The 20,916-nt window shown below is 38.5% G+C and overlaps 1 protein-coding gene and 1 pseudogene across 3 annotated transcripts in view; one reads left to right on the top strand and one right to left on the bottom strand.

Annotated features, from left to right (window-relative positions):
• The window catches only part of ACBD6 (acyl-CoA binding domain containing 6), a 195,410-nt gene that overhangs the window by 25,674 nt on the left and 148,820 nt on the right, over positions 1-20,916 (top strand). The gene's annotated exons all lie outside the window — the stretch shown is intronic.
• On the bottom strand, positions 6,241-7,166 carry LOC103590652 (annotated as a pseudogene).

Below are 20,916 nucleotides of genomic sequence, written 5' to 3'. Positions count from 1 at the left end.
CTTTGACTCCTACTTACTTGTGGGCTCAGGTGATGGTAAGAGATATGGCCAAAGTTCTGTCCTCAGTGACTGCCTGGAGGAATTAGGTGGCAAGCCCAGAAGTTCCAGGGGAAAACTTTGACTAACAGGAGGCAGGAGATAGGAAAGAATTGGCAGATAATTGCTTTTCCTTTCTTCCTTTCTTGTTGGTTCTGAGATACAGTGGCCCATAGCCAGACTGGAAAACATCCTGTGTGACCTAGGTCAGTGAAACCACCTCCATAACAGTACCATCTTTTATTTGTTTTTTTTCCTTTCATGCCTCATCTTCCTTTCCATCTCATCCTTCCTATCCTGGGATTTTACTTTTCAAGAATTCCTTAGCTTAGAAGAAGCTTTGCTTCAAATTCTATTCTTTAGGGAATAGGCTAAGAATATTCTTTAGGCTTAGACACTAAGAATCCCACTTCTGAGGCTATTCTATAAAAACATATGGAAGTTCTAGAAGATATTTGCATTTGGATGTACATCGCAGCATTGTTCGCATTACTGAGAAATTAGAAACAACCTAAATAGTCATCAATAGGGAAATGGTAAAATAACATATCATACAATGGAACACTTTCCAGCAATTAAAAAATAATATGGAAAATTGTCCATGATATATTCAGTGAGATAAACAAAGTGCAGGTCAGTATATTTAGTTTGATCCCATTTTGGAAAATTAAGCCCTCAAACAAATCAGGTGTGTTTGTGCCCACATTTGGGCATGTGTTCAATATTGAAAGGAATGGTGTGGGATTGGGAAGAAAGTAAGGAAGAGAGGGATTTTTACTTTTCACTTTATACACTTCTATAACATTAATAAAATAATTAAAATTAATAAAAAATTAATTTTTTCACATTGAACATCTGATTAAACAATGGAAAAAGATTTTGCTACTTGATATAAGCACTGGGATAATTATTAAAAATAGAGAACAGATATGTTTAGGAGACAAAAAACATCAGAGTGCTTAGTTCACCCAATATTAATCTTTAGGGATTATGAAGAAACTACATTTTAAACTTTGTTTATTACATATATATACATGTACATATATATACATAAACATACATATGTATATATGGGTTTACTATAAGGTGTGGCATTATTCGAAGTGCTTCATGTATATTATTTACTGGTCACATCAACTCTATGAGGTAGGTGCTGTTTTATTCCTATTTTACAGATGAGGAACCCAAGGCCTAGAAAACTTTAAGAAGAACAAAAACAAAACCATGCCTGACATTGTATAGATTTAACAGTGACAGAAAATTAATGCAATTCTGCCTGACTCCAGAGCCTTAGTTTCTAACTATTACTGCTTTTATCTAATTCAATCCTATGGTGCCTACTTATCAAAACCTATGTATGATCTGATTGTAAAGCTACTTGCATACTACTGGACATAGATAGCCAAGTTTTATTGTCTTTGGTGAGTAGGAAGAGATTTTTTTTCCCCAAAGTGGAAATAGATTTTATTTTTTCTGATTGTAAAAGTAATATGCTTTTTATAGAAACTTTCAGGCAGTACAAAAGAGTTTTGGGATGAATATAATGCATTATCTTAAAGATAGCCATTGTTAACATTTTGGTGTTTATTTTTTGAAATTCTTCTGTGTATGGTCACACATACGTATTCATATAGTTAGAATTTTATTTTATTTTTTCTGTAAATGGTATCTACTACTCAGGTGATTTTTTAAAAATTTGCTTTACTTCCCAATTATCACAGTCATTTTTCTGTGTCAGTATATATAGATGTATATCATTTCTAATGACTGCATTGTATTCTATTGTATGGATAAACCCTATTTAATTTAGCCAATATTCTATGTTTGGATGTTTAGCTGTTTTCATTCTTTTTTCTCTTATAGGTAATGCTGCAGTAAACATCTTTCCACTTATATTTTCACACACTTATCTAATTTTTTCTTCAGGATGAATTCCTAGCAGTCAGTGGCCAAATTTTATAGTTTCAGTTAATGATTGATGATCTAGGCTCATGTTTCCTATTAGTCACTTGTGACTTTTCATTAATGATTGTAGTGGATTGAATTATGTCCCCCCCAAACTCACTGAAACTTGAATTGTGTCCCTCAAGTTTTATGTATTAGAAACTTGGCCCCCACTGTGACTGTCAAGAGGGTGGGAAATCCTATTATGGTAATTGAAAGATGGGGCTTTGAAGAAGTGATTAGATTGTAGAACCATGCCATAGTGAATGGATTAAAAATGGTGGTCCTGGGCCGGCCCGGTGGCGCACTGATAATGCGCTGCTTGGGAAGCGCGGCGGCGCTCCCGCCCGAGGGTTTGGATCCCACGTACAGACCGGTTCCCGCTCACTAGCTGAGCGAGGCGTGGGAGCAGCACCGAGGGTTGCAATCCCGTTGCCGGTCCCCGGTCCGGTACGGGGGCAACACTGAGGGTTGCGATCCGTTGTCGGACACGGAAAAAGATAAAAGCCAAAAAAGAAAATGGTGGTCATGGGCATGGTTTGGAGGGCTTTAAAAGGAGAGTGGATGAGCAGGTTAGTTTTTCTCTCTGCTCCACCATTTGGCAATGTGATACCCTGCCGCCACTGTTTCCACCACCAAGGCCTTCACCAGCTATGTTCCCTGGACTTGGAACTTCCCAGCCTCAGAAACTTTAAGCAATAAATTTCATTTTCTTTATAAATCACCCAGTTTCGGGTATTTTGTTATAAGTAAGAAATGGACTAATACCATGATTAATAATTATTGAATACTCACACTGGATATTGAGCACTCACTGGTAATATGGCACCACATTTCTAGGCGAGAGCTTTCTTCTGTGTAAATTTGTGATTACAAACTGTAGGCAAGAGTTGTTTCATAGTAAAGGATAGAAACAACATATGAGAATGTTACTCCATAGGATTTGGAAGAAAAAAAATGAAATGTAACTTTAAAACTATGTAGTTTATGCTTTTTCTTTACATAGTATTTATTTGCTTACATTGTTATTGTCTGTTTACTTGTCTTTTTTCTTCTCTAGACTTTAAGCTCCAAGAGGTTAAGAAAACATACCTGTCTGGGTCACCAGTATACTCCCAGTTAGGAGGCAGTAATTACAAGTTGAGTTAATGAATAACTGGGAAATAATACATATGAGGATACTTCAGAAAGTTCATGGAAAGATTTACATTATATCTTAATTCTCTTTTTCCATGAAATTTTTAAGTATCCTCATATATACAATGAAGTAAGGCAACCTTAGCTACCAGGCTTTTTGGATATATGTTATGATATTGCTAAAAATTGTGTTTTAAAACTACACAGGGAAAACCAACATTCTCAATTTATTTAATTAAACCATACTATTTTATACATCCATACCATTTCGTAAAGTGAGACAGTAAACCATCATTCTGTTTCCACATTATGTGGCCTAATTATAAACTCAGGGTCAGATCTATACTGGGAGGCAGCAGTCCAATAAATCAGTATTACAAATGATATGCCCCAAAGGAGTATTTACCGGTTACTTTTGCCAACTTATAAATGAATAGCTTAAGACCACGAGTGATTTGATAGGGTCAGGAGTAAAGAATACCTATGAAATGAATGGCAAGGTTCTTTGTATTCTTGGAGGGTTGTTACCTCTTTATACTGATACTTGTTCTAAGTTATCATTGGTATTCTCTGTGTGGGTGTTTCAACTTTCACCTTTCAATAGTAAAACCTAAATGATCTTGATTATATCTACTAGAAAATAAAAATGAATCACTTAGAAGCAGCCAGTTTTCTGGACCAATTAGAAAGTATTTTTTAAGGTTTTGGCATGCATGAGCTGTTTAATGGGCATTTTGTACATAGGCAAACTATTAATTAAAGATAAATTTTAATGAAGACTTACCATAATTGTTTTAATAATAAAACAAAGTATTTAAAAATTTAAATAACACCCCACAATACATCATTAATTTATTTTTCTAGCAAGTCAAAAAAACCCAGCAAGTGCTGGGAAAGCGTCAAGCTCTTGTTGAATAAACATTATAATCAAACTGCCAAACCACCTTCAAATAATAAATCCCTAGTAAATATTTTTATAGAAATATGGTCATAAATAGTGCCAGGAAATTCCTCTTGAATATGCTATATTTGCATTTCAATTTTATGTTGTTGGTTTGTTGCTTTAAAATTAAATATAATTAGAACAAGTAACATGCTAATAGTTTGATTTTATATTTTAAGTCAAAGCTTACTAAATTAAGACTTTGCCCCCAAAATAAACACATGGAGTTTACCAGCTTTAAATGTTTTCTTGAGGTCATGTGTGTTTGATTTTTCTCTTTGTAAAATTTGAGTGTTGTATAAATATGACTAGATGTGTAACAACCCTTTCCCTGTACAAGCATCTCTTATTTAATAGAATTCAGAATTAGAAGAATTTAAGAGTTAAATAACAAATTGACTGTAATTTTTCCTCTTCTCCATGGCACTTGAGATACTTGGCATCGCACATATATTGCCAGATAGAGTGCCAAATTCTTCTTACTGTGTGTGTTATAGTTAAGCTAAAATAAATGTGTGAGAATACTTTTTAAAATCTCTAGTGAGAGCCCTAGTCTCTAGTAGACAGACCTATATATTGGGAATTGAATAGTCACAAATGACCAGTCTTCTCATTTGCCTATCATCATCAGGATATTCATTAGCTTTTTGTGAGATGTGAGTCCTAGCCAATTTGAGCTGAGCCTCCTAAGCTAGGATTGAATATTTCGGTCTCTGGTTTTATGAACTGCTATTCATATGCAAGAATACCTTTAACAAGCTGTACAGATATAATCGGGAGGAAATGTTTTTAAACAGAATAGTAAATGATAGTTCTGGAGAAAGTGCAAAAGTGAAATTATTGATCACAGTTTCAAAATTAGAAATGTTAAGGTGGGCAGGAGCCAAATTACTAAAATATTAGAGATTTTAGATATTAGAGATTTCTGTTGAATAACTGTAATACTTTAAACTCTCCATTAGACTACCAGATTGCCTAATGAACTTGTTACTTTTAGTATCTTAATGTTATGAATAATTTTGGTGTTTTATAATATGAGTTATTTTTAGTGCTTTACATTACTGAGATCCTGAAAAATGTCATTATGTTTATTAGAACTTTGAAGTTCTAATAAAACTGCTAAGAAAACTTTGAATCGGTGTTTTTTAAAAATTTGGTACATTTTAAGTGGGATTATATTACATATGGAGATGAACAGTTTTATACTGGAACATACATTCGTCTTTATAATGGAGGTTAACAGGAAAATGACAAAAATTATTATCATACCAAACTTCTTAGGAACTATTAACTTATTATTTTTAAATATGCAAATTAAGTTTATTAAGTTACTATTTCAGTCCTTACATTGGTTAAAAAATATCAGTTTGAAATAAATTGTTGAAGATGAATACATACAATAAATAGGAAATAGGGATGCATAGTTCTGGAGATATATCAACCAACTTATCTTCATCTGTTGCCTACTGTTGTAGAAAAACGTTGACATGCAGTTAGCATTATTGAAAATGCTGCCAAAGTACCTGGGAGAAGATTGCAAACTACTAGAAAAGTAGCTTAAAGCTTTGGACCACTCACCAAAAAAAAATTTTTTTAAATGCAGTGCTTATCTGGAAGGTAACCTCACTGTACCACTGAATTATCTACTACTACCTATAAGAACAATTTAAAATATTACAAGTGCTCGGAGAACATTCATTAACACTATATATAAGTCAAAGTTTTTATTTTAAATATATGATGATTACTCAAATATCCTAAGCCATATGCTGGCTTATAACAATAAGTTACAAAAAGTCTGAACTTAATAACTTAAAATGTGATATGGTTAATATAATATATACTACATGAGTATCTCAACTAACCTCTTTCAGGTAAGGTACTAATTTAAAAGTTTAAATTTACAGTTTTAATTTCTGTTCAGTATTCTAGCAGTAGTGATGACATCCCATTATTGTAAATATAGAACATGCTATAATATAGTACATATTACCTTGTATTACACTTGATTGAAGAAATAATTGTATGTACAGGTGGGTTCATATTCTGTGCAAATTTTCAGCTGTGCGTGCAGGTTTTTAATCAAAACGGAGTTTAACAAATGCTTTCTGACTTCTGAAAACAAATCATGAAAGCATTCCTAAAAGTTGCAAGTAAGTGACAACAGTTCATTTTTCTCTTTATTTGTGATGGACTTCATGAAACATTAATTCTTGAGGTATATTTGTTTCTAGACCATACAGCTTACATGCTCTTCTTTCAAAGGCAACTACCATCTGCTTAACAACTGCATCAAAAAACAACATGGCAAGCTGAGAATGTAGAAGTGAGTGAAATTCAAAATAAATTGAAAAATCCAAGGTACAAGTTCTTGGGTAGCCAGGAAGACCTGGGCTAAAATGCCAAATACTCTCCAAATGATTGAAGTTTCCCATCAGTGCAGGATGTCTTTACCAAATGTGGTTTCACCAAGGTTTCTACTGATGTATATAGCTCCAAAACAGATGGAACCCAATTTCTTTTTTTTGTTTGTTTGTTTTGTTTTGTTTTTCTGACCGGTAAGGGGATCGTAACCCTTGGCACGGTGTTGTCAGCACCACGCTCAGCCAGTGATCGCACCGGCCATCCCTATATAGGATCTGAACCCACGGCCTTGACGCCACCAGCACCGCACTCTCCCGAGTGAGCCACAGGGCCGGCCCTGAAACCCAATTTCTAATCATGTTTTACAACATCCAGATCTCTTTGATATTATATCTGATTTTTTTTTTTGCACCAAGGAGCAAAATACTTGTCATCCTCCACTCTCGACACTACGTCATACATTTCCTGCATTGAATATCCTGTAATTCTCCTCTTTACATATTCTTTTCTTTTGTTTATTAATGGTGCAGCGATTTTGAAGAAAGTTCTTGCATATATCTCCTTAGGCAAAATTGTGGTATGTAGTGGAAGAGTTCTGCTCATCGGTATACCACAGAAAGCTAAATATCTGATGTTCTGCACAGGCCTGTGCTGGAGCTGGGGCTCCCGCCGATGTTGCCGACTTTGAGCAACATCCTGAAACCACTTTTCTCAGCGCCTCCTGACCAGTCTGAGCTGCCATGATTGTCCCACTGAAGCCAGTAGCCACCTCCCAGGAACCATTAACTTAAATCTAAGTTTTAAATTCTTACTTTCATGGTCCTCTGTAACCTGTATTTCTCTCCCCAACATTATGAAGTCAGACTTACCTCTAGCTTTACATACCATAAATTTGACTTCCATCTGACATGCCTCCTCATTGCCCCTCAAATATGGTAGATTTATTACATCCTTATTTTTACTCATGCTGTTTCCTTAAATGCCTTCTTTACTGTTTCTACCTATTTTTTTTGTTTGTGTTTAGCAAACCTGGTTAATTCCTGTTTGTTCCATGAAGCGTCCAGTTCACACTTTCTCTCTTTCTGTAAATCAATCACATTTATTGTTTATGTTGTATATTTTAATATTTGATCTTACTTGTCTTATACTTTTTCTTGCCTGTTCTATATTGCAACATATCCTAAATCCTGCTAATACTAAATGTCTTGATAGCAGGTACCTTGTTTAATATACATTTCGGTGATGAGCTTAGTGTTTTAAGAGAGTGAGTGTTCAAAAGTACTTACTGTGTTGAATTGAGTTGAACTGAAATAAGTTAGGGATAATTATTAATATAAATTATGCCTCATAATATGGCATGAATGTGGTTCTAACAGGTTTATTTTTCATTATCTTGTTGAAAATATTCTTGTTGCTGAATCGTGCTTATTCATTGAAGAGCTATTTTGAACTGTGCCATAGGAGAGATGTATTAAACTAGGATTATGTTATCAACATTGGTAAAAAGTAAATTTTTGTGGTACAGTAGACTTTTATGGAATAATGCATTTAGTGTTTGCATATGCCTGTAAGTCTTTACATTTTATTTATGAAAGTTCTCTTCTGTTTCTTAAATTAATTTGCCTCCCTCAAAAGAAGCCACTCATTCTGATTTGTCTTAGCATCTTGCTCTTTTTAAGTGATTGTAATTTTTCTCTGCCTATCATTTGTGGATTTTCTTAGCTCTAGGTCTGGTTATTGGGGTCTTTGAGCAGTGATAGACTGACAGGTAAAGGAGGATGTAATTTTTTCTGGTCTAGTGGGCCAATGAGCTAACAACCTCTGATCTCTCTACTGAGACAAGGTGAGATGGAATAAGAGAGACAGACTTTTCCTAGGACTCTCAAAGTGAATGCTAAGAAAAGGTAGGTAGCTCTCCAATGAAGAGATTGGGGACGGTTCAGCCTACCAGGATGGTTTATGACTGCCAGAGTAAGTAGGATTCACCATATGTAGGAACCATATTTAGCATGTTGCAGGTGTGGCCTCTCTCTATTTGTTAAGGGAATCTACCTCCTGTGAAGGTTCAGGTTTTACTGCCAGGGTAAATTTCAGTCCCTACCTTTGGGCCTGTGGATCTCTTGCCCCTTCACCCTCTCCCTTCAGGTACACTCATGATTTCTTGTTTTAGTTGTTCAGTTACTCCAGTATGGTAGCCATACTGGAGAGAAGAAGCCAAGGATATGTGTTTAGTCTACCATCTTCCTATTAACTGTTTTTAAGAAAATTTTGCTATTACTACTGTCTTTCTGATGTTTCTATGTTCTTCAGTTTCTTTATTCAATATATTTTTGAATACTGAGTAAGCTTTTGCCATAGTATGATGTTATAAAAGGTAATTTATTTGGACTCTTGCTAAAGATCATCATTTAGTCATATTCATTGTGTGAGTTTTTCTGATATTCTCCATAGTTAATTGGAAGGTATAAGTGGAAATATCTTTTAGAATTGCTTATTAGTTGTTCGTATTTCATGCTTTATCAGCCCTTCATCAAAGGAATGTTTTTGTGCCTGCTGTGCTTATAACCAGTGTGTTCACACTTTTCATGTGCTTTCTTAGGATGGAGTTCCTGGACCAACTGCATCCTAGAAAGTTTGCTATGGATTCTCTTTGAGCTGATCCTCAATAGTAACAGAAAATATCAGCGCAATTACCACAGACACATTAATGGTCTTCTAATCTCCAACCTTGCATGTAATTGCTGCTGTCAAGTACAATTACTGTCTGCCCAAGTTTCTCTTCCTGGGGGCACTGTGCCATGCCTTGATAAAGAATTAGAAAACGAGAAGAGAGTTTCTGAAACTTTTTGAGGGTTTTGCTTATAAAACCTGTCTACTTTGAAAATTTAAAACTATAAAATTACATTGTCTTTTTAATTTTTTTTAAGACTGACCTGAATAAGTCTGACAGTAATAAGAAAAGAATAACAAGAAAGATTTGAAGGTTCATTGATTTTAATTATATTCCTGAAGAATTATGAATACATTTCCTTTATAGATTAGTACCATATTGCATATTGGCCACAGTTCAAGAAATGTAATTTTAAGCTGGTGTCTAGAATTAAATCAATTTTGTGGTTGTAGTGATAGGACAAGATTATAATTTAGTGGTTCTAGATTGAGGATTACCTTATTACCATAATGCATTCTGTACTTCTGTACTTGATGTCTGGGGAATGTATTATTCTACCAAGTGAGTTTTCAGCTAACCGGCCCTACCCTTTTAAATATCTAAACTTTTTTTCATTTTTAGGTGAAAACTCTAATGTGAGCTTGTTTCCTAGCTTCTTTAAACACTCAACTGAATGCGTTTTTTCATTTTCTAGAGTTATCATTATGTTTACTAATCATTGTGATAACAAATGTGATGAGCTTATATGCTAGTTATGGTATAGGTTGTCTACCCCTTTTCCTGCTATCTCTAAACTTTGTGTTCTTTTGGGTGATTTTTATTATTTATTTATTTATTTAAGTTGATACATAATAATTGTACATATTACTATGTACAATAATACAGTGTGACATTTCAATACATGTAATTGGCAGAACTTTCAAAATCCTCTCTTCTTGTTGTTTAGAAATATCCAATACATTATTGTTAACCATAGTAACCCCACTGTTTATTGGAACAACAGAACTAACTCCTCCTATTAAACTGTAACCTTGTACCCATTGACCAACCTCTCTCCATCCTCCCCTCCTCCCTAACCCTCCAGCCTCTGGCAGTCACAAGTCTACCTTTTACTTCTATGAGGTCAACTTTTTTAGATTCCACAAATAAGTGAGATCATGCAGTATGTCTTTTTTTGCCTGGCTTACATCATTTAACACAATGACCTCCAGTTCCATTCATGTTGCTGCAAATGATAGAATTTCATTCTTTTTTATGACTGAATAATATTCCATTATGTAAATATACCACCTTTTCTTTATCCATTCATCTGTCAATGGACACTTGGTTGATTCCATATCTTGGCTATTGTGAATATTCTATAATACACATGGGTGTGCAGATACTCTTTGACATACTGATTTTGTTTCTTTTAGATATATTCCCTGTAGTGGGATTGCTGGATCATATGGCAGTTATATTTTTAAGTTTTTGAGGAACCTCCATACTGTTTTCCATAGTGGCTGTACTAACTTACATTCCCAATAACAGCGTATGAGAGTTCCACTTTTTCCACATCTTCACCAGCAATTATTTTTGTCTTTTTGATAATAGCCATTCGAACTGGGGTGAGATGATATCTCATTGTAGTTTTGATTTGCATTTCCCTGATGATCAGTGATGTTGAGCACTTTTTTGGATGCCTGTTGGCCTTTTTTATATGTCATTTCTTAAAAAATGTCTGTTCAGATCTTTTGCTCATTTTTAAATTGGATTATTTGGTTTTTTGCTATTTAGTTGCTATTTAGCTATTTAGTTGTTTTGAAGACCCCTTATATTAGGGGTCTTCAAAAAGTTCATGGAAAATGTGTATTATGAAAAATATGCATGGATTGCAGTTTTTTTTACACCACAATTTATACTAACATGTTATCACATGACTGAACAGGATCTAGTCTGAGGCACTAAGAAAGATAAGACATCAGTTTGAAAAGAGCTCCCATCAGAGAGCATCATGAATTCTGGTAAAACCCTGAAGCAAGGACAAGCATCAAATCTATGATGAAGTGTGGGTAGAAAAATGATGAAATCATTAATACTTTATTAAAAGATTATGGGGACAATACCCCAAAGAAATCAGCAATTTACAAGTGGGTAACTTGTTTTAAGAAAAGACAAAGTGATGTTGGAGATGAAGCCCACAGCAACAGACCATGCACATCAATTTTGAGGAAAAGTTAATCTTGTTTGTGTCCTAATTGAAGAGGACCAATGATTAACAGTAGAAACAATAGCCAACACCATAGACATCTCAATTATTTCAGCTTACACAATTCTGACTGAAAAATTACAGTCGAGCAAAATTTCCACTCTATGGATGCCAAAACTGTTGTGCCCAGATCAGCTGCAGACAAGAGCAGAGCTTTTAATGGAAATTTTAAATAAGTGGGATCAAGATATTGAAGCATTTCTTCAAAGAACTGTAACAGGAGATGAAACCTGGCTTTCCCAGTATGATCTTGAAGACAAAGCACAATGAAACCACAGCTACCAAGAGATGGAAGTGGTCTAGTCAAATCAAAAGTGGACTGGTCAAGAGCAAAGGTCATGGCAAGAGTTTTTTTTGGATGCTCAAGGCATTTTGCTTGTTGACTTTCTGGAGGGCCAAAGAATGACATCTGCTTATTATGAGAATGTTTTGAGAAAGTTAACCAAAGCTTTAGCAGAAAAACGCCTGGGAAAGCTTCACTAGAGAGTCCTTCACCATGATGATGCTACTGTTCATTCCTCTCATCAAACAAGGCCAATTTTGTGAGAGTTTCAATGAGAAATCATTTGACATCCACCTTACAGTCCTTTTTTTTTTGACTGGTAAGGGGTTTGCAATCCTTGGCATGGTGTTGTCTGCACCATGCTCAGCCAGTGAGCACACCATCCATCCCTATATAGGATCTGAGCCCGCGGCCTCTGTGCTACCAGCGCCACGCTCTCCCGAGTGAGCCACAGGGCCGGCCCCACCTTACAGTCTTGATTTGTCCTTTTTTGACTTATTTTTGTTTCCTAATCTTAAAAAAATCTTTAAAGGACATCCATTTTTCTTCAGTTAATAATGTAAAAAAGCTGCAGTGACATGGTTGAATTCCCAGGACACTCAGATTTTTAGGGATGTATGAAATGGCTTGTATCGTTGCTTACAAAAGTGCCTTGAACTTGATGGAGCTTATGTTGAGAAATAAAGTTTATATTTTATTTTTATCTTTTAATTTCATTTTTTCATGAACTTGTTGAGGTCCCCTTGAATATCCCAGATCTACTAACCGCTTGTCAGACATGTAGTTTGCAAATAGTTTCTCCCATTTTGTAGGTTGTCTCTTTGCTCTGTTGTTTCCTTTGCTGCACAGAAGCTTTTTTTTTTTTTTTTTTTTGACCAGTAAGGGGATCTCAACCCTTGGCATGGTGTGGTCTGCACCACGCTCAGCCAGTGAGTGCACTGGCCATCCCTATATAGGATCCGAACCCGTGACTTTGGCACTACCAACACTGCACTCTTCCGAGTGAGCCACGGGGCCAGCCCAGAAGCTTTTTAGTTTGATGTAATCCCATTTGTCTGATTTTTGCTTTTGTTGCTTGTGCATTAAAGTCTTATTTTAAAAATTCTTGCCCAGGTCAATGTCATGTAGCATTTCCCCAATATTTTCTTTGTGTAGTTTCATAGTTTCGGGTCTTACATTTGTCTTTAATCCATTTGAGTTGATTTCTGTATATGGTGAGAGATAGGGGTCTAGTTTTATTCTTCTGTGTGTGACCATCCAGTTTTCCCAGCAGCATTTATTGAAGAAGTTGTCCTTTCCCCAGTGTGTGTTCTCAGCACCTTTGTCAAAGATCAGTTGGCTGTAAGTGTATAGATTTCTTTCTGGTTTTTCTATTCTGTTCCATTGGTCTATGTGTCTGTTTTTATGACAGTACTATGCTGTTTTGTTTACTGTAGCTTTTAAATTTATTTATTAATACTATTTTTTTTAATATTCTAAGATGTGGAGCAGTTGTGGGGATGGGGAGAGGAGAAGGAGGGAGGAAATAGGGTGGGAGGAATAGGAAGGGGGGGCTAGGTTGAGGTCTGTGGTACCCCCTTATTCTGGCAGGGGAGACCAGGGCAGTTTTGGTGGCTGCTCTGTTGTCATCACTACATTGGATGTGGATGTTGGGGGGGCATGTCTGAGGCCATTGGCCCCACTGCTTCAGCTTAGGAGCCCAGGGAGCTTCCTGCAGCAGCTCAGTGGTCATTGCTGGGCTGGTTGTGGATGTTGGGGGATGTGTGGCTGAGGCCCTCAGCCCCCCAGCTGCCCTGGCTCAGGAGCCAGGGGTGCTTTCTGCAGTGGCTCAATGGTCATTACCAGGCTAGTTGCAGATGTTGGGGGGGATGGGGTGGGGTGTGTGTGGCTGATGCCATTGGCCCCACACCACCCCAGCTCAGGGTCCCAGGGCACTTCTTGCAGCAGCCTGTTGAAAATCGCTAGGCTGGTTGCAGATGTCAGGTGGGCATGCCTCAAGCCCTTGGCCCTTGGTCCCCCACTGCCCTGGCTCAAGAGCCCAGGGCTCTTCCTCTGGCAGCCTGGTGGTTGTTGCTGGGCTGGGTGTGGTCATCAGGGGGTGTGGCTAAGGCCCATGGCCCTCCACCATCCCTGGATTGGGAACTCAGGGGCTTCTGTTCTTTCTAGGTTTTATAGATGTTCTTTGCTGGTGTGAGACCTTTACTACTTAATATCAGATTTTGTCTCTGATCTATGGGTATTTTGTTTTTTCTTTCAGTTCCGTTTTGGATTATTTCCTGTTCCCACCACTTAAACTCTGCACTGGAGCTAATTTGTTGTCCTTTCCTTACTTCTAAAATGAGGGAACTTCCTGTGGGGACCAGCGCTTGAGCCCTTTGTTGAGCTAACCTGCTGCTTTGCTGTTGATTCCCTGGGGAAGGCTTTTTGTGTCACTCAGGTTTTAATTATTGACCTTCTATGTACCTACAGGTCTTGTAAATTCTGGTATACCTGTGTGGTGTGGAAATTCTGGTCTGGGCCTGAGTTTTTTCAGCAAACCGCTCCCTTGCTGTTCTGTATTCCTAACCAGTCTCCATTGAGTTCTGTGCTGATTGGAGGACAGGTCAGCTGTCCGTGCTGAACCCCAGTGTTCCTCAAGTGGGCTCATTTCCCCCATCCCTGCACTCCAAACACTTCCCATGGAATGGGCCATGGGCTGATCCCTTGGGATGACTCACTGGCCTCTGACTGGCTCCTTTTTTCAGTTGTCTGTGGGTCCTCACTCCTATGTGGGTCCACGGGAACCCTGGGGGCCACCAAGGCCCTTTTTTCCCCTGCCTCCTCCAAGCAACTTCATAGGAAAGTCACAGCTGTGGCTTTTGCCAGCTCTTGCTCCATGTGCTCACCAGATCAAACCTTGAAGCAGCTGGGGCTTGAAATGGTGGGAGTGATCCTTTCTTTCTCTCATCATGGCTTCTCCTGCCTTCATGAACTCCATCTTCCCTTGAGCTCTAGGGTCCCAGCTTGGCATTCCTTTTTAATAGTTGTAAATTGGTTGATTTGTGGGAGAGAGTAATTCTGGGGACTATCTATACTGCCATCTTGAGTGGAAGGTCCACTTTGTAGTATATTTTGAAATCAGGTAGTGTGAACCAGCTTTATTCTTTTTGCTCAAGATTGTTTGACAATTCAGTGTCTTTTGTTGTTCCTTATGAATTTTGGGATTTTTTTTTTTTCTGTTTCTGTGAAGAGTGTCATTGGTATTTTGAAAGGGAATGCATTGCATATGTAGATCACTTTGGGTAGTATGGATATTTTAACAGTGTTCTTCCAATCTATGAACACAGGATATTATTCCATTTCTTTGTGTTTTCAGTTTCCTTCAACAATTTTTTATAGTTTTCATTGTAGAGATCTTTCATATTTTTGGTTAATTTTACTCCTAGGTATTTTTTTGTGTGTGTGTGTATCTATTGTAAAAGGGATTGCTTTCTTTATTTCTTTTTCTGATAATTTACTATTGGAGTACTAAAATGCTACTGATTTTTGTATGTTGATTTTGAATCCTGCAACTTTACTGAATTCATTTATTAGTTCTAATAGTTTTTTTGGTGGAATCTTTAGGGTTTTCTTTATAGGAGATCATGTTGTCTTGTATTAGTCCGTTTTGTGTTGCTATAACAGAATACCTGAGACTGGGTAATTTATAGAGAACAGAGGTTTATTTGGCTTACAATACGGGGACAGCTGCATCTGGCACAGGCCTTAGGCTGCTTCTACTCATGGCAGAAAAGCAGCAGGCAGCCGGTGGGTACAAGCAGATCACGTGGTGAGAGGAAGCGAGCGAGTGAGAGAGAGAGAGAGAGAGAGAGAGAAGGTGCCAGGGTCTTTTTAAACAACCAGTTCTCCCAGGAACTAATAGAGCGAGAACTCACTCACTACCCCTCCTCCCCCAGTGAGAGCATTAATCCATTCATGAGGGATCCGCTCCCACGACTCAAACAGCTTCCAGCCTGCCACATTGGGGATCAGATTTCCACATGAGTTCTGGGGACAACACATCCAAACTCTATCATGTCTGCACACAGGGACAATTTTACTTCCTCCTGTCTAATTTGCCAATTATTTCTTTTTATTGCCTGGTTGCTCTGGCTAGCACTTCCAGTACTATGTTGAATAAAAGTGATGAGTGGGAATCCTTGTCTTGTTCCATATCTTAGAAAGAAAGCTTTCAGCTTTTCCTCATTCAGAATGATGTTGGGTGTGGGTTTTTATAGATGGCTTTATCTCTCTTACCTGCATGTATTGGGAGTTTTGAGGTAAACTGTCTTTAGCTTATACCTAAATAAGAGGAAGAGCCTTATGTATACCAAGGAAATTTTTATTTTGAGCCTTTTCTGTCCATTCATGAACTTTCTCCTTGATGAAACAATACATTTCTCCTTTTTTTTTCCTAGTAGGAAACAATACACTAAAAGTTAAGAATATTTCTGGATATTTATTCTCAGTAAGTTTCTTCTTGAATAGTATGGAATTCTCAAGAGGACGTAACGCTTTAAGCTTCTCTTTCAAAAAACTACAAATAGAAGAAAAAGTCACAGGTAAAGAAAATAGAAGGAAATATAAAGATAAGAAAAGCCAAGTAAATAGAAAACAAATGTGTACTGGAGAAAAATCAGTAAAGCCAAAAATTGGTTCTTTGAAAATACTATAATTCTAGCAAGATTGATCAAGAAAGAAAAGAAAAAAAGACAAACCAATATCAAGAATTAAAAAGGAACATTACCACATATCTTAAAGAATCAAAACATTAATAAATAGATCTTATGAACAACTTTATCCAAATAAGTTGATTATTTGGAAGAAATGGACAAATTTTTCAAAAAAACCCCAGAAACCCACAACAATTTGTCAAAACTGACAGAATAGGAAATGGAAAATCTGAATAGTTCTCTTCTGTTAAAGGTACTGACTCTTTAGTTAAAAGCCTTACTGCAGAGCTGGCCGAATATCTCAGCTAGTTAGAGCACAATGTTGTAACACCAAGGGCAAGGGTTCAGATCCCCATACCAGCCAACTGCCAAGAAAAAAACAAAAACAAAAACAAGCAAAAACATAAAAAACTTCCTGCAAAGCAAACCTCAGGTCCAGATAGCTTCACTGGTATATTCTTCCAAGTGTTTAGGGAGGAAATAACACCAATCTTATACAAACTCTTCCAGAAAAAAGAAACAGGGAACATTTTCCAGTTCTTTTTATAAAGCAAGAATAACATTGACACTAAAGACTAGTAAGAATGACACACAAAAAAGAAAATATGGTCAATTGCTCTCATTAAAATAAGTAAAAAATATTTTTTTAAAATACATATTAACAAATCCAGGCTTCAGGTCAAGATGGCAGAATAGACCATCCCCAGCATCACTCTCTCCCACACATCAACCAATTTACAACTATTAAAAAGCAACAACAGCCAAGCTGGGGCCGCTAGATCTCAGGGAGAGGGGAAAAGAGACCTATGGAGTTCAAGAAGATAAAAGAAGCCATGATGAGAGAAAGAAAGGATTGCTCTCACCATTTCAAATCCTGGGCACTTCAAGGCTGGAGCTGCGAGCAAGTGCTGATAAAAGCCACAGCTGTGCCTTTCAGATGAAGTTGCTAGGAGGAGGCAGAGGAGAAGAGGGCCTTGCTGGCCCTCTGGCCAGAAAGACCACTAACAGGGTTCCCATGGACCCACCTAGGAGTGAGGAGCCACAACAACTGAAAAAGGCACTCAGAGGCTGGTGAGTCATTGCAGGGGACCAGTGCATGCCTGTCCCATGGGAAGTATGGGTGGTTGGGGAAACAGGCCCACCAGGGGTACAGCATGGACAGCTGATCTGCTCTCCAATCAGTGCAGAACTACTCAGTGGAGACTGGTCAGAAATATAGAATGTAGGGGGTGCAGCTTGCTGAAAAGACTCAGGCCCAGACCAGAGTTTTCACACAACCCAGGTATACCAGAACACATAAGACCCAGAAGTACATACAAGGTCAACTATTAAAACCTGAGCTGCACAAAAAGTCTCCCCTTGGGAATCAGCAGCAAAGCAGCAGTTTAGCTCAACTACAGGGCTCAAGTGCTGGTCCCCTCAGGAAGTTCCTCCATTTGAGAAGTAAACAAAGTTCCAGTGCAGAGTTTAAGTGGTGGGAACAGGAAATAATCCAACACAGAAGTGAAGAAAAAAACCCAAAATACCCCCAGTTCAGAGACAAAGTTTGATATTAAGTAGTAAAAGTCTCATATCACCAAAGGACACCTATAAAACTTAGGACTGGAAACCCCCTGGGCTCCCAAGCCAGGGAAGGGGAGGGACAAGAACCTCAGCCGTGCCCCGCAACATCCACAACGCAACCCAGCAGTGACCACTGAGCTGCCACAGTAAGCACTCTGGACTCCTGAGCCAGGTGGGGGTGCCAAGGGTCTTGGCCACGCCCCTGACACCCACAGCCAGCCCAGTGACGACCACCAAGCCACCACAGGAAGTGCCCTGTTCTTCCAAGTTCTGGGCAGTAGGGGGCCGAGGGCTTCAGCCACACCCCCAACATCTGCATCCAGTCCATCACCCAAGCCATGGCTGTAAGCCCCCTTGTCTCCCTTGCAGGAATGATGGGGGTGCCATGTGCCTCAACCATGCCTCCCCACCTTCCTCCTCCCACCCTATATCTTTCCTCCTTCCCCTCTCCCTTTCCCCCCAAACTGCTCTGCAACACATCTTAGAATGTAAAAAATAATATTAATAAACTTTAAAAAAAAAAGAAATGAAACTAAATGGTGGAAAATTAGAGGCATCCCTCTTAAAGTTAGGAACAAGATGAGACTGCCAATATCACTAGTATTCAACCTTGTATTAAACATCCTAATAATTCATTTGAATAAAAATAAAAAATAAGACATACTAACAAATTCAACTTAGGAGGAAATAAAAGAATAACATCATGGTGAAGTAGAATTAATTCCAGAAATGTAAAGGTGGGGTAACTTTGGGAAAGCAGTGTAATTTGCCATATTAACAGAAAAAAGAGAAAAAATTCTAATTTCAATTTAATACTTATTCACAATAAAAACTCTTAGCTATTAACAGAAGGGACGTTTTTAATCTGATTAAAAATATCTACAAAAAGCCTATAGCAAATACCAAACTCAAATATTTTCAAGCTTTGAGTATTTGTTGTGTTTTCAGCCCTCAAGTTTGCACATCTGATGAATTCATGAATAAATATTTTTTATTTTTTTATCTTTTATTTTTATTAATATTATTTTTTTACATTCTATGATGTTGCAGAGCAGGTGGGAGGGAGATGGAGGGGAAAGTGGCAGGAAAGGTGATGGAAGGAGGAGGAAGGATGAGGGGTGGGATTGAGGCCTGTGGCACCACCCATATTCCCACAGGGGAGCCTAGGGGAGACCAGTGATGGCTTGGTCATTGCTGGGCTGGGTGCAGATGTCATGGGGGTGTGTCAAAAGCCCTCGCCTGCCACCTCCCCAACTTGGGAACCCAAGGCGCTTCCTGTGGCAGCTCTGTGGTCATTGCTGGGCTGCCTGCAGGTGTGGGGGGGCACAACCAAGGCCCAAGGTCCTCCACCACCCCAGCTCCAGACAGCCTGGGGCACTTCCTGTGGCAGTTCAGTGGTTGTCGCTGGGGTGGTTATGTGTGTTGGGGGTGTGGCCAAGGCCCGAGGCTCCCACCCTCGGGACTGGTTGCAGGTGTCAGGGGGCATGGGTAAGGTCCCTGGCCCTCCCCCTTTCTGGCTTGGTATCCCAGGGGACTTTCAGTCCATCTAAGTGTTATAGGTATTCTTTGGTGAAATGAGATCTTTACTAGTTAATGTCAAACTTTGTCTCTGGTTGTGAGTACTTGGTTTTTTCTTTCATTTCTGTGTTGGATTATTTGCGTTCCCACCACTCAAACTCTTCACTGGAACTAATTTGTTGTCCTTTGGTTACTTCTAAAATGAGAGAACTTCCTGTGGGGACCAGTACTTGAGTACTTGAGCTCTGTGGTTGAGCTAAATTGCTACTTTGCTGCTGATTCCCTAGGGAAGGCTTTTTGTGCAGCTCAGTTTTTAATGATTGACTTTATAGGTGCTTCCAGTTCTGTGAAATCCGGTGCACCTAGATTGTGTAGAAACATTGGTCTGGGCCTGAGTCTTTTCAGCAAACTGCACCCCATGCAATTCTATATTCCTGACCAATCTCCTCTGAATGGTCCTATGCTGAAGTGGGGGCAGATCAGCTGTCCTTGATGTGTCCCAGTGTTCCCTCCGGTGGGCCTTTCTCTCCCACTGCCTGTGCTCCAAACACTTTCCATAGGACGAGCCGTGTCCTGGTCCCTTGCGATGACTAACCGGCCTCTGAGTGGCTCCTTTTTTCAGTTGTTTTGGCTCCTTGGTCTTATGTGGGCCCACAGGAACCCTATTAGAGGTATTGCTGGCCAGGGGGCCACCAAGGCCCTCTACTACCCTGCCACCTCCAAGCAACTTTATCTGAAAGACACAGCTGTGGCTTCTGCCAGCTCCTGCTCTGTGCACTCAGGAGCTCCAGCCTGGAAGTAGCTGGGATTCGAAACAGAGGGTTTTTTTCTTTCCCTCGTCATGGCTTCTCCTGCCTAAATGCACTCCATAGGTCTCTCCTCCTCTTCCCCTGAGCTCTAGAGGCCCCAGCTTTGCTGTTGTTGATTTTTTTTATAGTTGTAAATTGGTTGATTTGTGGGAGAGAGTTATGCTGGGGACTGTCTATTCTGCCATCTTGGCTGGAAGTCCATTAATAATTATTTTTAAAAGTAGCAATCACAAAGCAATAATTGATATATTTCATGAGCTAGCCATCAGTAAGATAACATTGAATTTTCACTTGTGAATTTTCTGGTGGCATTAATTTTCTCCTCTATATGTAAAATATAAATTCATATGTTTGATTTTTAATTTTTATTCTTTTATTGTAACATAATTGATTAGGCATATTTGTGGTGTACAGAGTTGAATATCAGCACCTGTATACAGTGTGTGGTGATCAAATCAAGATAATTAGCATGTTCATTATTACAAAATGCATTCAACCTTGTGTCCATTAACAAATTTCTTGCTAACCTTCCCCTCCCCCCTTTCCCACATCTAGTAACCACAGTTCTTTTCTCTTTTTCTGAAAGTTCAGCATTTTATTGTTATTGCTCCTCTTTCCTTCCTTCCTTCCTTCCTTCCTTCCTTCCTTCCTTCCTTCCTTCCTTCCTTCCTTCCTTCCTTCCTTCCTTCCTTCCTTCCTTCCTTCCTTC

Source organism: Galeopterus variegatus, unplaced genomic scaffold, assembly GCF_000696425.1.
Source record: "Galeopterus variegatus unplaced genomic scaffold, G_variegatus-3.0.2 Scaffold850, whole genome shotgun sequence".
In the NCBI taxonomy this organism is placed as follows: Eukaryota; Metazoa; Chordata; class Mammalia; order Dermoptera; family Cynocephalidae; genus Galeopterus; species Galeopterus variegatus.
The sequence above is the reverse complement of the archived record's forward strand: the minus strand, read 5'-3'. Positions and strand labels throughout refer to the sequence as shown.